We start from the raw sequence: 15,223 nt of genomic DNA, 5'->3' as shown, positions 1-15,223 counted from the left end.
AACTTGGAGGAGCTCTTCAAGAAGGAAGTTAGCCAAAGTGAATGAAGTGGAAGCGTGGTGGCCCCATTAGTTTAGTACACTAAATCGAGGGCTATGGAACCGTTACTCTAAGTCGATCGCAAAGGAACGCTATTAGGTGACTAGTTTATGCTTAAACTGTGTCTCGTGTCTCGCCAGAAAATTGGCACTGAACATTCGCTTAATGCAGCTTGCCAATGTTAATGTTTCAAGCGTGTGTTTATGAATAAAGTTTTTGTCAATAATGACGTTTATTTTTTCCGTCTGTGTCGAACGAGAGTGGTTGAATATGCTATCAAATATTTTAATTTATCACCTCAGCTGGGAACATACGTTGTTTTCTTACGCTATGTGATAATTTCCTGAGTGCCAAAGCAGATCATAGTTTCTGCGCCACATGACCACAACTACTTTTATTTACATTTTGCTGCGATGTGTAGCTGTTTCGAAGAATGTAACTTGCAACTCCTTTGTTTTGGTACCTAGATTCCATTACTTTTTTAAAACAGTGGTAGAGCACTTGCCCGCGAAAGGCAAAGGTCCCGAGTTCGAGTCTCGGTCGGGCACACAGTTTTAATCTGCCAGGAAGTTTCATGTCAGCGCACACTCCGCTGCAGAGTGAAAATCTCATTCTGGAAACATCCCCCAGGCTGTGGCTAAGCCATGTCTCCGCAGTATCCTTTCTTTCAGGAGTGCTAGTTCTGCATGGTTCGCAGAAGAGCTTCTGTAAAGTTTGGAAGGTAGGAGACGGATACTGGCAGAAGTAAAGCTGTGAGTACCAGCCGTGAGTCGTGCTTCGGTAGCTCAGTTGGTAGAGCACTTGCCCGCGAAAGGCAAAGGTCCCGAGTTCGAGTCTCGGTCGGGCACACAGTTTTAATCTGCCAGGAAGTTTCATATCAGCGCACACTCCGCTGCAGAGTGAAAATCTCATTCTGGAAACATCCCCCACGCTGTGGCTAAGCCATGTCTCCGCAGTATCCTTTCTTTCAGGAGTGGCTAGTTCTGCATGGTTCGCAGAAGAGCTTCTGTAAAGTTTGGAAGGTAGGAGACGGATACTGGCAGAAGTAAAGCTGTGAGTACCAGCCGTGAGTCGTGCTTCGGTAGCTCAGTTGGTAGAGCACTTGCCCGCAAAAGGCAAAGGTCCCGAGTTCGAGTCTCGGTCGGGCACACAGTTTTAATCTGCCAGGAAGTTTCATATCAGCGCATACTCCGCTGCAGAGTGAAAATCTGATTCTGGAAACATCCCCCAGGCTGTGGCTAAGCCATGTCTCCGCAGTATCCTTTCTTTTAGGAGTGCTAGTTCTGCATGCTTCGCAGAAGAGTTTCTGTTAAGTTTGGAATGTAGGAGACGGATACTGGCAGAAGTAAAGCTGTGAGTACCGGCCGTGAGTCGTGCTTCGGTAGCTCTGTTGGTAGAGCACTTGCCCGCGAAAGGCAAAGGTCCCGAGTTCGTGTCTCGGTCGGGCACACAGTTTTAATCTGCCAGGAAGTTTCATATTTAAACCAGTGTTTTAACGATCAAAAAGACTTCATTTTAAATGTGTTCCCCCCCTTTCTCTATTATGATACTCTTAATACGTTTATATGAGTACGTGAAATTTCATTACGTGTGTGTCGTCGTTAACATCTTCGTCAGTTAACAGGTTGGTGACTGTTTAAGCAATAATGTTACTTGTGGATTAGAGATAGGTAAACTGGAGCGGGCCACTCTGATACTAATGACGCTAAAATGCTTCACTATTGTGGCTTGCTGATGAGGTTCCTGTCCTTGAAACAGTAATAGTAGATGTTTCAAATACACACATAAACTAGAGAAAGCAACTTTGGAAATTTCACAAGTGCACCCATCACAACTGAACATCATTTACCGCTATCTTTAGTGTGAGAAACTGCCACTGTGCTTCACTTTTCTTGTGAATGTACATGGTACTTGTTTCGGCTGGCTTTGTGTTTTTGGCAATCTAAACTACTTAATTTTTGACTCAAAACTTCGATAACGTAGTTGCTATCTTGGCTTTAATTACTCACTCCTAAAGGCTACAAAACACAGAGGCGTGTTTGCTTCGCAGCCTTGCAATCAGTTCATCGCTCGTTAATGATGAAAACGGCATTTGGAATGTTCTCGATATCAGCTAATAGAGAAGGCATTACCGACTCATCCGGAATTCGCACATAACCGGGCACAATTACATTCAGAAAAAAAGTCTGTAACCTTACTGTCATATATCCATGGTACTTGTAAGAAGAAGAAGCTGAAAAATCACTGTTATCTTTAGCAGATTAAAAAGAAAAAGAAAAAACACCAAACAAAGTACCCAAAGTAATGTGTATACCTCGCATAAAATAGATGCCCTATGTCACAAAATTATGAAAAATTGTTGGTAACATCTCGTACGCAATAGCAAACATTTTCAAACAATGCAATGAAAGTATTAGTATCTGTAGAAAAAGGTAAACTGTCACTTACGATAATAAACAAATCAAATAACAGATGCAAACTAGCACATTGTAGACCAGATAAGATCAGATGTCAAGAAGGCAACCATTTTTAACTATTTCAAATTGGCGAGGTAAGTGTGACGAACAACATCCAACCATTCGACACTAGTAACGCAATTAATCATCAGTAGCTGCCTGTTTGCATGAAACTGGACGCACTGTTGACAATCCTGGAAAAAAGTGGTTCAAATAGCTCTGAGAATAGCTGAGGTCATCAGTCCCCTAGAACTTAGAACTACTTAAACCTAACTAACCAAAGGACATCACACACATCCATGCCCGAGGCAGGATTCGAACCTGCGACCGTAGTGGTCACGCTGTTCCAGACTGAAGCGCCTAGAACCGCTCGGCCACAACGTCCGACCAATACTGCAAAAGACCTAATGATTCTAAGCGTAAGAAACATAAGCCATATTTTCAAGTATCAACTTGCGCAGCCAAATAAATCACTTACTTAGTTAAGTAACCGATAGCTAATATACCGGCTTTCTCAATACGTCCGAGAGGCTTTGGCTTCAAGTATGCTACCCACTGTGAGTTATTTCTCATCTTAATTTCCCATGTTCCTTCGAAAAGCAAGTCGTCACAAAGGAAAATGCAAAACAAAATGTAAAAACATCCTCTTGCTCTCTTTGTTACTATTCACATAATTTCTCATATTAGTATACGAATGATAGTATTTGACAGAAATGTTATTTCCTCTGCGTACCACATCTGTATAGTAGCATCAATTTAATGAAGTATATTGGTCTCTTAGGACGATTATTTTCAATATTTTCATTCTCCACTGACTCAACGATATGTGTAAAACGAAAACCTGACTGCGTACAGGAGTTTTTCATTATAGACTACCAGTAGAACAGACTCTGGCAGTAAGCAGGTATTTTATAATACTGTATTTTGCTTTCACTGGCGCTCGTCGTTTTTTCAATTATATAACAAACATCCTTCACGTGCGACCGCTTAAACAGGCCATGATGAAAAGTTTCAATTGAAAGCCTGACAATGCAACGTTCGCTACGAAACATGTATCGGAGATAAAAACCTAAAAAACCAAAGTATATACAGTCGATGGACACTTATTCAAGAAAGACGTAGAAATGTCTTGGTATTAGATCATATCGTTCCGTACTTCAGACTGATACGGCGAGGCTTTCAAACTAAACTAGCATATAGCTCTGTTCCCGACAGACAAGGTCAATTGAAGGCGAATTATGTGTGATTCCATGTGAATCTCGTCAACTCATTACTGATGCAGTGAATCAAATTTCGGTACAGTGCACTTGTCACGTCGGCGTCAGTTTATTTGTATCGTTAACGCTGTACCCAACTTATTCGGGAACAACACACGTGTATTTGGAAAACAGCGCAGTTTACCACGCGTAACGTCCAGGCCAGGCTTTCAGAAAACAGGAACTGGAGAAACACGAGACTGCAAAATCGGTTCTGCATTCGGCGGCGGCGAATTTGCGCACACTCCGCTGCAGGCTGGCAACTTTTGCGCACGAAACGAAATGGCTGCATTTCCTGACTTCCGTATTCAGACAGTGTGGTTGGCCTCCACAGGCTTTATTTTATTCCCTAAGTTGAAATCTATGTTGAAACGGGGAAGACTCGATACCATTCGAGGGATAAAGGGAAACTCACAGGGAGAGTTTCTCGCAAGCATCGGAAACGAAATCCTGCAAGTGAATACGCCTCTGAAGGAGATACACACTAACACAGTGTGAGGTTGAGAAGACAAAGTGCTCTGCTGTTCGTGAGAATCACGCCACTGCTAAGATTTACGAGCAAGTCGATCGAACTTTAATCAAAATATGAGCTAAGGAGAAGAAAATTGAAACCCTGCAGCGGTAAGACTGCGTTACAGGTCCAAAATCAGTATCTGCCGAAGCGCTCTACGAGCTGGTATAAGAAATATTACATTTCTTGGCACATCATAGTATAGTTTATTAACCAACAAACGACACAAGTGACAAATAATACGCACACAGTTTCATTATAATGGAATAGGATTGTAATGTGCATCTGAACCACTTCACTGGAGAAATTTTTTTGTGTGAGTCCAAAATGCTGCGTTAGCATATACTAGACAATTTCTGCAAGTCAGGCACTGACAAAATTGATTCGTACGAATGTGTCACGTGCAAGCCACATTATGTGCACACATTATCATTGTGACTCATATCCTTCCGTGGACCTTAAGGACCCCTTAACCTGTGGAAATTTTATATAATTCCAATTATCTGTTGACTTCCTTTTACACTACATCTACTGCCAGTACAAAGTCGATAAACTACTGCAGGCTGGGAAGTATCATAGTTTTTCAGTCAAGCTTCCATTGAACCCAACGTGTAGTTCTGATAACACATTGATTCCGGGAATGACGACTTTTCCATCAGGATCGTTGTTGAATCTACAGAATCGCAGTCATAAGTAAATACATTTAACGGCTATAAAAGTCTAGATTCTCGCCATAAGCAGCGGCGAAAATCTTGATGACTGCTACCAGTTTTAATTTTTACTATTCATCATCAAGCACAAGAAGATTTCCAATTACGGCATCTGTGTGAATGTGTACGACCCTCCATATCACTCTACATCACGCCGAAAACACAAACTGGACAACCGAAATCAATGCATGAACTTTAAACTCTGTTCAGATGATTGAACATATCATTAGTATACTGCATCCAACATCTAGAGACTTCAAAATTGTCGTGTTTCAGGTGTTTTGCTGTGACAGTATTCTTATAAGTTACAAAACTGCAGATTCATTATATCCGTTGTAGATGAAAAGTGCAACAGCGATTTAAATTGGCTTTTTACGTAGTTATGATATGTATCCAGACCCTTTCTTTAATTTGATACAATTTATTCCGAATTTGTGTGTTGAAGTACGTGAGTGAACCAAGTAAACACTTTCATTCCTTTGTTTTGTCTATACATCAATTTATACCAATGTTTGTTGTAAAACTAGAATACACATGGACATAATAACATAATATCATTTTCAAGAGTCCGACCCACTAATATCATTCATTATAACTGACAGACCGTGATTTATATCGGTCGTATTGTATCACTTCGATGATATCACATACCAAAACGGTTATTCTAGTGCAAACGACGCAGTGTGTCAAACTACATAGGCATACGCAATAGAATTAAAGTGAAAACATCAATTTTAATTGTCGTTGTTGTTGTGGTCTTCAGTCCTGAGACTGGTTTGATGCACCTCTCGACGCTACTCTATCCTGTGCAAGCTTCTTCATCCCCAGGTATTGTTGTACTGCAGCCTACATCAGTCTGAATGTGCGTAGTGTATTCATCTCTTGGTCTCCCTCTGCGATTTTTACCCTCCACCCTGCCCTCCAATACTACATTGGTGATCCCTTGATGCCTCAGAACATGTCCTACCAACCGATCCCTTCTTCTAGGCAAGTTGTGCCACAAACGCCTCTTCTTCCCAATCCTATTCAGTACCTCCTCATTAGTTATGTGATCTACCCATCTAATCTTCAGCATTCTTCTGTAGCACCACATTTCGAAAGCTTCTATTCTCTTCTTGTCCAAACTAATTATCTTCCATGTTTCACTTCCATACATGGCTACACTCCATACAAATACTTTCAGAAACGACTTCCTGACACTTAAATCTGTACTCGATGTTAACAAATTCGTGTTCTTCAGAAACGCTTTTCTTGCCATTGCCAGTCTACATTTTATATCCTCTCTACTTCGACCATCATCATTTATTTTGCTCCCAAAATAGCAAAACACCTTTACTACTTTCAGTGTCTCATTTCCTAATCTAATTCCCTCAGCATCACCCGACTTAATTCGACTACATTCCATTATTCTCGTTTTGCTTTTGTTGATGTTCATCTTATATCCTCCTTTCAAGACACTGTCCATTCCGTTCAGCTGCTCTTGCAAGTCCTTTGCTGTCTCTGACAGAATTACAATGTCATCGGCGAACCTTAAAGTTTTTCTTTCTTCTCCATGGATTTTAATACCTACTCCGAATATTTGTTTTGTTACCTTTAGTGCTTCCTCAATATACAGATCGAATAAAATCGGGGAGAGGCTGTAGAAATTGTAAATAGCCTTTCGCTCCCTGTATTTTACCCCTGCCACCTTCTGAATTTGAAAGAGAGTACTCCAGTCAACATTGTCAAAAGCTTTCTCTAAATCTACAAATGTTAGAAATGTAGGTTTGCCTTTTCTTAAACTAGCTTATAAAATAAGTCGTAGTGTCAGTATTGCCTCACGTGTTTCCATATTTCTACGGAATCCAAACTGATCTTCCCCAAGGTCGGGTTCTACAAGTTTTTCCATTCGTCTGTAAAGAGTTCGCGGTAGTATTTTGGAGCCGTGACTTATTAAACTGATAGTTCGGTAATTTTCACATCTGTCAACGCCTGCTTTCTTTGGGATTGGAATTATTATATTCTTCTTGAAGTCTGAGTGTATTTCGCCTGTCTCATACATTTTGCTAACCGGATGGTAGAGTTTTGTCATGACTGGCTCTTGTTTCGACTTAGGTCTGTCAGTGCTCTATCAAACTCTTCACGCAGTATCATATCTCCCATTTCATCTTCATCTGCATCCTCTTCCGTTTCTATAACATTTCCCTGAAGTACATCGGCCTTGTATAGACCCTCTATATACTCCTTTCACCTTTCTGCTTTCCATTCTTTGGTTAGAACTGGGTTTCCATCTGAGCTCTTGATATTCATACACGTGGTTCTCTTCTCTCCAAAGGTCTCTTTAATTTTCCTGTGGCAGTATCTGTCTTACCCCTAGTGAGATAAGCCTCTACATACTTACATTTGTCCTCTAGCCATGCCTGCTTAGCCATTTTGCACTTCCTGTCGATCTCATTTTTGACACTTTTGTGTTCCTTTTTGTCTGCTTCATTTACTGCATTTTTATATTTTCTCCTTTCATCAATTAAATTCAACATTTCTTCTGTCACCCAAGGATTTCCTAGCCCTCGTCTTTTTACCTACTTGATCCTCTGCTGCCTTCACTACTTCATCCCTCAGAGCTACCCATTCTTCTTCTACTGTATTTCTTTCCCCCAGTGCTGTCAATTGTTCCGTTATGCTCTACTTGAAACTCTGTACAACGTCTCGTTCTTTCAGCTTATCCAGGTCCCATCTCCTTAAAATCCCACCTTTTTGCAGTTTCTTCAAGTTTAATCTACAGTTCATAACCAATAGATTCTGGTCAGAGTCCACATCTGCCCCTCGAAATGGCTTACAGTTTAAAACTTGATTCCTAAATCTCTGTCTTACCATTATATAATCTGTCTGATACCTTCTAGTATCTCCAGAATTCTTCCATGTATTCAACCTTCTTCCATGATTCTTGAACGAAGTGTTAGCTAATATTAAGTTATGCTCTGTGCAAAATTCTACCAGACGGCTTGCTCTTTCATTTTTCTCCCCCAATCCATATTCTTCTACTATGTTTCCTTCTCTCCCTTTTCCTACTCTCGAATTCCAGTCACCCATGACTATCAAATTTTCGTCTCTCTTCACTACCTGAATAATTTCTTTTATCTCATCATACATTTCTTCATCTCCTATACCATCCACAAACTAGATATAAATACCCTATAGTCTCTCCTCTGATCACCACCCGTGGTACGCTGCTGCACCTTTAGAAACACGTTCCACAGACACTACACGTACACGCGCTTAATATCCTACTTAACTTGAACAAACTCGCCTGCTCCGGTCAATCACATCTGCCCTGATATTTATCCCTCATATCAACTTTATCTTTTCAGCACCTACCCCATTCCAAACCATGGCTCCTCTCTCCCTATCCCTCTCCATCCATCCCCATCCGTTTCCTCTTGCTACGACTACCAGAGTCACTCTCGAATTCCAGTCACCCATAACTATCAAATTTTCGTCTTCCTTCACTATCTGACTAATTTCTTTTATTTCATCATAGATTCTTCAATTTCTTCGTCATCTGCAGAGCTAGTTGGCATATAGACTTGTACTACTGTAGTAGGCGTGGGCTTCGTATCTATCTTGGCCACAACAATGCGTTCACTGTGCTGTTTGTAGTAGCTTACCCGCATTCCTATTGTTTTATTCATTCCACCCTCCGATCCGTAGAACGCCACTTTTCTTTCTCCTGATAACGACGTCCTCCTGAGTAGACCTCACCCGGAGATCCGAATGGGGGACTATTTTACCTCCGGAATATTTTACCCAAGAGGACGCCATCATGATTTATCCATACTGTAGAGGTGCATGCCCTCGGGAAAAATTACGGCCGTAGTTTCCCCTTGCTTTCAGCCGTTCGCAGTAACAGCATAGCAAGGCCGTTTTGGTTAGTGTCACAAGGCCAGATCAGTCAATCATCCAGACTGTTGCCTCTGCAACTACTGATAAGGCTGCTGCCGCTCTTCAGGAATCATACGTTTGCCTGGACTCTCAACAGATACCCCTCCGTTGTGGTTGCACCTACGGTACGGCTATCAGTATCGCTGAGGCACGCAAGCCTCCCCACCAACGGCAAGGTCACGGTTCATAGGGGGAGGCTATTTTAATTAATTGATAACATTTAATAAAAATATATCAAAAGATGTATTGTGTACCGAATAACCACTGGATCATTTTAATGAGAGAACGAATCTTTACACGCTAAATGCATGCGAAGGGGAAGTATCAGCAAATAATTTTTGCAATTTTAACTTTTGGGTGAAAAGTAGTTTCATTTATAAGTATTCCCTATAATTTCTTCTTCCTGCACATCTCGTTCATCAAATGATAATAATTAGTGAATACATATCAAACTAACCGATTTCTGAGAGGGGAAACATTTAAACGAGTAATATATTTATTTAGTTTTGAAACTGTTCAAAAGTCAATGTTAATGTTATCCAAAGTTGGTTTTGACTCCTAAATAAAGATATAGGCAACCATGTATTTAAATAGTGATGTTTTGAACAGAACTGCTTCAGACAGGAGGTAGTACTAAGCTCTTTTATGAGCCAGATGTCTGTCTATTGTCGCCATTCTCCAGATAATATGTTTTGAAAATATAGATTGGCATGTTACCTTGAAAGCCAGTTTAATGACTGTTTTGTTTAAAAAATAAACATGTTGTTAGTTGACGATATTTCTTTAAATTCATGTTTCAACATTCAACAAACCAGTAATTATGACACAAATTTCATAATGTAATTTGGATATATAAACTCATAATAAGATTATACAAGATGATCGAAGCAAGTAAATTATCGGAAGTAAATTCGTGCAGGTGAAGAAAGCATTCTACAAAGAGTACAGGTTGTAATACTCACTATTAAATGGACCTATCCCTGATTGAGACTGATCTGATTAGACTGATTGAGAAACATTATTTCGATATTTTATTTTTGTTATCATTAAACATGCAAAATTGTGAAACAGAGTACATTTAACTAAGTGGAAACTGATGACGTGAAACTTCTGGGTAGGATTCCGTGTCGTTATCACGTACTGGCAGTATGGGCCATCACGTGAAAGGGTGCACGGCAACACGTTTCTTGCCTTCCAAGATTCTCCTGCATGGGCTCGTGACAGAGGACAGAGATCCCCTGCGCGACTTCACGACGCTGTCAGAAAAGAGCACAATAGGTTGACAGAGGTGCTTGGGTTCAGACGTAAATTCGTGGGTGCGCATCTATGCACAATGCAGACCTTTAGAATCAGGAGTACTTTTCATTAAAGTGCTTAAATGCTATCAGTACTGTCTATTAATGGTAGAACTGTGAATTTCGTGTGAAATTAGTACGATTCGATTACTGCTATGATGACTTCCACATGCGACAAAGATTTGCGCCTAGCAGAAAGTATGCTATCACCCCGCAATAATTGCTCTTGTGATCATTGCGAATGTGCTGTCAAATATCAGGATAAACCTTTACATCAACCCTTTTGTTATCAAAGGTGAGTAAACACTTCGCAAGATCCACGGACGTGTGCTGCTTCTGTTCTAAGAGACGAACACCGTCGTAAAATTTGTGGTGAGTGGTAAGGAACTTGGGATATGTAGCTACGTATGCACGTGCAACACCAACGTATACTGTTAGTTAGGGAGCAACCTCACATCACTCTCACTTCTTTGACAGTAATGTTGACTTGGATTGCAAGCTCTACTCATATTAGATGTTGACATCGAACTCAGGAAGATGTTCGCGTCACAAAAGTTATGTCTGGAGCACACCATTGTATCGACGAGAAATGTTGCAATATCGGAAATTCGAAACAGAAGAAACTGGAAGCATCTGAAATGTGATGGTAGCGAAGAATGTTAAAAACTAAGTGGACAGATGAAGTGCGAAATAAACAAGTACTACAAAGAGGAACTAAGTCTATGGAAGCTCCTCACCAGAAGATGGGGTAAGTTAGTCGTATCTATGCTACAGCAACCAGGAATAGTTATCTTTGCGACGCAGCCAGCAGAAGAGGGAAGAAAACGGGTTATAAAAGATATTGCATGTGATAAGTGCATAGATATTAAGAAATTGGTACAAGATAGAGAAAGCTACAAACGATGATGAGCACAAGAGTTTAGTTAATGGTTAATAATCTTAAATCTTGTATCAGTCGAGATACTGAAGCAAGTACGCTTTTTAATGAAACGATATACTTATTTCACGACACTCCAGAGCTTTTGCAAAGATGAGTACAGCGTTACAAGCTTGTTAACGTCATTGCATTGAAGGATCAGAGACGGAAGGCTACAGCATTCCATTATAGCTCTTGGATGAAACGTTTTCGGTTACCCTGACTCCTCCAGTTCCGATAAAATACCAAACTTTCGATAACTGCCTCCGTTGTCGTCGTCTGGAGCTAAGTCTGACCATCGTGAAACTTACTGATTCACTTGTGACTTCCGGGGTGCTTCTTTAGTTCCAGGTTAAGCAAATCGCTGATGTTCCTGCTTCCTCCAGGGACCGGCGAGTTTCCCACTTTTATACCAGAGGACGACATCTGACTGGCTGGATTACCTCATGATGACATCATGGAAATGGTGCCAGGTGATGTTACGTTTACGCTCTACTCTGAGGTAACGAAAGTCATGGGATGCCCCCTAATTTCGTGTCGGACTTCCTTTTGCTTGGCATAATGCAGCATTCTGAGATGGTATGCACTCGACTCAACAAGTCGTTGAAAGTCCCCTGCAGAAATACGAAGCCATGCTGCTATAGTCGTCCTCAACTGCGAAAGTCTAGCCGGTGGAGGACTTTATGCTTCAACTGATCTCTCGATTATGTCCCATAAATTTTCGATGGCTTTCAGGTCGGGCGATCTGGGTGGCCACACCATTCGCTAGAAGTGCCCAGAATCTACTTCAAACGAATCGCGAACAATTGTGGCCCAGTGACATGGTTCATTGTCATCCATAAAAATTGCACCGTTGTTTGAGAACGTGTAGTCCATGAATGGCTGCAAATGGTCTCGAAGTAGCTGAACATAACCATTTACAGTTAATGAAAGGTTCATTTGGACCAGAGGACCAAGTCAATTTCATGTAAACACAGCCCACACCATTGTGGAGTCACCACTAGGCTGCACAGTGCTTTGTTACAACTTGGGTCCACAGCTTCGAGCGGTGTGCGCTACACTCGAACCCTGCAGTCAGATCTTACCAACGGAAATCGGAACTAATCTGACTAGGCCGCAGTTTTCTAGTCGTCTAGGATTCAACCGATATGGTGACGAGCCCAGGAGAGACACCGCAGGCGATGTCGTACTGTTAGCAAAGGCACTCTCGTCGCTCGTCTACTACCATAACCAAGTTTCGCCGCCCTGTCCTGGTGTATAAGTTCGTCGGACGTCCCTCATTGATTTCTCCGGTCATTTCACGTAGTGTTGCTTGTCTGTTAACACTGATAAATGTATGCATACGCGGCTGCTGTCGTTCGTTAAGCGAAGGCGTCGGCCGCTGCGTTGTCCGTGGTGAGAGGTACCACCTGAAATTTAGTACAGGGTGACACACGGGATACGGACAGTTTTAATGAAATAATACTCAGCTAACTTTAAAATTTGGTGCATGTTTATTTACACAAAATCAAAGCTCATTATTTCGGGCGGGGTGGCAGAGCGGTTCTGGGCGCTTCAGTCTGGAACCGCGCGACCTCTACGGTCGCAAGTTCGAATCCTGCCTCGGGCATGGATTTGTGTGATGTCCTTAGGTTAGTTAGGTTTAAGCAGAGTTCTAGGGGACTCGTGACCTCAGCTGTTAAGTCCCATAGTGCCCAGAGCCATTTGAACCAAAACTCATTATTTGCCATTTTAGTCAACAAAGTTATTTGTGAAAAATAATGTCGTCAAGGCGATGTCCATCATTTCGAATGCAGGACTCGAGTCTCTTCTCAAAATCCTCCATCACACGGACCAAAATTTCTGCAGGGATGGCAGCAATTGCTTGAATGATTGCATTCTTCAACTCGTCCAAATTTCGTGGTTTGTGGTTATAGTCACAGTTCTTAAGGTACCCCCACAGAAAAAAAGTTACATACTGACAAGTCGGGAGACCTTGGAGGCCAAGGAACATTGCCAAAACGTGAGAAAATCCGGCCAGGAAACATGCGTCTAAGAACTGTCATTGAAGTGTTTGCGGTGTGCGATGTTGCCCCATCCTGCTGGAACCAAACGCGTTTTAAAGGGATTCGTCGTCTTCTTAGTTCTGGCTTCAAGAATGTTTCAAGCATACCAATGTAACTAACCGAATTAACAGTAACGGTGCCCCGTTCAAGTAAAAAAAAAAAAAATATGGTCCAATAATGCCAACAGAGCCAAGAGTACACCAGACTGTTATTTTTTCTGAGTGTAGAGGACGCTGGTGGATAAGGTGTGGATGCTCTGCAAACCAGTAACGTAGGTTTTGCTTATTCACGATCCCGTTTAAATGAAAATGAGCTTCATCGCTCATCAATAAAATGTCATTTTCATTCGATCCCAAAATCACTTGCATTCTGTAAGCGAAGTCTTCTCGCACAGCAAAATCAGTTTCCTTAAATTGTTGGACAATGACCATTTCGTAAGGATGGAATTTTAATTCCTTATGCAAAATTCGTCTAACCGATTCGCGATTGATTCGTAACTCACTAGCATGACGTCTAGCTGACCGTCCTGGGCTTCTGACTGCCGCTTGCCTTACCCTTTCAACATTTTCTGGTGTCGTTTGTTTCTCGGGCCAGGATGCTTCTTATCCAGTACGATCTGAACTTTTACACCCATCTGAGTATTGTGTTACGGCTCGGAACAGCTCCATGTCTACCGACATTAAACCACGCACGAAACAATTGCTGCGTAGCAATATTAGACTCACCACTTTTCAAGGAACTGTCATAGACAAACACTCGACGTTGCAAGTCCCACTGCTCCATAGTGGCTGAGTAAATGAAATGGCGTCTTGTGTGGATCAGAACTATCCCCACCATGGCCACCTCCCGCCAGAGCGCCCTCAGTACTACGCAGTTCAAAACCGTCCGTCTCCTGTGTGTCACCCTGTATTTTCGGCACACTCGTGGTACTGGGATCTTGAAATATTGAATTCCCTTACTGTTTCCGGAATGGAATGTCCACCTACCGTTCCGTGTTCAAGGTCTGTTAATTGCCGTCGTGTGACTACAATAACGTCGGAAACCTTTTCACATGAATCACCTGACTGTGAACGCCATCTATCTATGTGCATATCGCTACCCCGTAATTTCTGTCACCTCAGTGTGGATCCAGTGTTGCTTGCAGGTCCACCACTCGCATCGGTGGGTAAACCACGAGATGCCTTACCGCACCACGTGAGTCCTGGCTGTTCAAGCATTGGTGGATCGATCGCGAAAATGTTATCTATGGGCGTAGAAGACGCAACTTCAGTAGGCGCTATCAACGTGATGTCATCCAGCCTATCAGACGCCATCGTATGACGTAAGAGTGGAAGCTTTGCCATTTCCGCGACAGCAAGATTTAGCCGATGACGGTGACGGTGGACGCACTGATCGAAAGCTTGGGTATGGAATGTGACGCGGCAAGTTAACCGTGTTTATTATTTAACGACTCTGTCTTGAAAGACTTAGTAGTCACCTTTGCGCTTGCTGTATGTGCCGGAGTCCCGTATGTGAGCACCGCTTGGGAGTGTTTACATCGCAGCTGCAGGCAACGGCTGTCTTACCTCTCAGTTTCACTACCTTTCTCATATAATTTAGGGAAAATTTATAAAGCCAGCAGTTAACCATCGAAATAATTACCTGTTCTCATTCGTATTATGTTTCAGCGAAAATGATATTTCAATATCTTGACCTGTTCACGAAATGATAGTGCCTTAGCACGTTTCACGACTCGACACATCAAGCTATCTGCTGAGGCGGTTTAGATACTTGATTCACATTAGCGACTACAACTCCCTCTCCTTGGGGCGGGGTCTTCCTGTCAGTAATGTTTTGGGCCATTGTCATGAGCAGAATTGCGGTATTGCGTGCATGTGTGAGTGTGTCTGTGACAATGGGTTTCTTCTTTCAGTCATCATATTTATGCACGCATCGAAGCACCTGACTGCGAGACAGAAAATCATCTTTAAACGCTGAGTATACGAATAGTGAGAGCGAGTGGGTGTAAAGAGATTCCTGCATGATGCTGCGTCGAGTTTACGAGAGAGCTTCCTTCTCTTCTAACGGCAGTCTGCCATA

At 42.0% G+C, this 15,223-nt stretch overlaps 1 non-coding gene across 1 annotated transcript; it reads left to right on the top strand.

Annotated features, from left to right (window-relative positions):
- Positions 1 to 1,111: 1,111 nt before the first annotated feature.
- Positions 1,112 to 1,186, top strand: Trnal-caa (transfer RNA leucine (anticodon CAA)). Its single transcript has one exon. It is a non-coding gene; the product is annotated as a tRNA-Leu (tRNA).
- The last annotated feature ends 14,037 nt before the right edge of the window (positions 1,187 to 15,223 follow it).

The sequence above is a fragment of the Schistocerca gregaria genome, chromosome 6, assembly GCF_023897955.1.
Source record: "Schistocerca gregaria isolate iqSchGreg1 chromosome 6, iqSchGreg1.2, whole genome shotgun sequence".
Taxonomy (NCBI): Eukaryota; Metazoa; Arthropoda; class Insecta; order Orthoptera; family Acrididae; genus Schistocerca; species Schistocerca gregaria.
Note: the sequence above shows the minus strand (reverse complement) of the source record. Positions and strands in the feature narration are given on the sequence as shown.